Here is a 1,070-nt window from a genome sequence, read left to right as displayed (position 1 = left end):
ATATATATATTTTGTTATTTTTTGTGTTTTTTATTTATTATATATTTTTCAATAATATTTTATTTTATTGATTAATAAAAATATTATATGACGTTGATTTTTGAAAATGATTAAAATCATTCGAAGGGACTATCTTCAGATTTTTTAAAATTTTGGAAAACTATTTTGTATTTTGTAACACCCTAACTTTTAGCACCTCATAATTACACTAAAAATTTGGGTGTCACATACCTCTACTCCTTCAATTTCATACTATATTTATTTAATACTAAGCTTTTGCGAATACGAACTGAAATCCTCAATTAAGAAAACGGAATGTTTTGACTTTTAATCACTTAATCACAAAGATATATATATTCACATATTATTATATACATAGACTTATTTCAAGATTCTCAAAATACAAATCCTATCCCCTCTAAAAACTAAAAACAATAAACGATGAGAGAAAAATAAAATCTAACAATTCAACTTGTAAACATAACCTTCTATGCTCCTGTAGCTCCGCACTAAACCTTCGTACCTGTAGTTGAAAGGGATGGAAACAGGAGATAAGAACTGGAGAGTTCTTAGTAGGGTCGGGGTGTATAGTTATATCCATTTTATATATACTTAGTCACTTATTTCAAGATTCTCAGAATACAAATCCTATCCCCTCTAAAAACTAAAAACAATAAACGACGAGGAGAAAATAAAATCTAACAATCAACTTGTAAACATAACCTTTTATGCTCTTGTAACTCTGCACTAAACCTTCGCACCTGTAGTTGAAAGGGATGGAAATAGGGGGTAAGAACTGGGGAGTTCTTAGTAGGGACGGGGTGTATAGTTATATCCATTTTATATATATACTTAGTCAGCAACAACAGTCAACAAAGTACAAGCCAATTCAACAATTATAGAACACAAAACTCAATCACAAGTACACACAATCATAGAAAACACACTCATAAATAAATATGTGCAAACAAGTATGATGCATGTCTATCCCTAGTGCAGGTAATGAACTCATCTGTTGGTTTTGACCCTCTCCCAACGTAACTCAGCAAACTTTGTCTGAGTTTGGTTTC

The sequence above is a fragment of the Arachis ipaensis genome, chromosome B09 (assembly GCF_000816755.2).
Source record: "Arachis ipaensis cultivar K30076 chromosome B09, Araip1.1, whole genome shotgun sequence".
NCBI lineage: Eukaryota > Viridiplantae > Streptophyta > Magnoliopsida > Fabales > Fabaceae > Arachis > Arachis ipaensis.
This window is presented reverse-complemented; position numbering follows the sequence as displayed.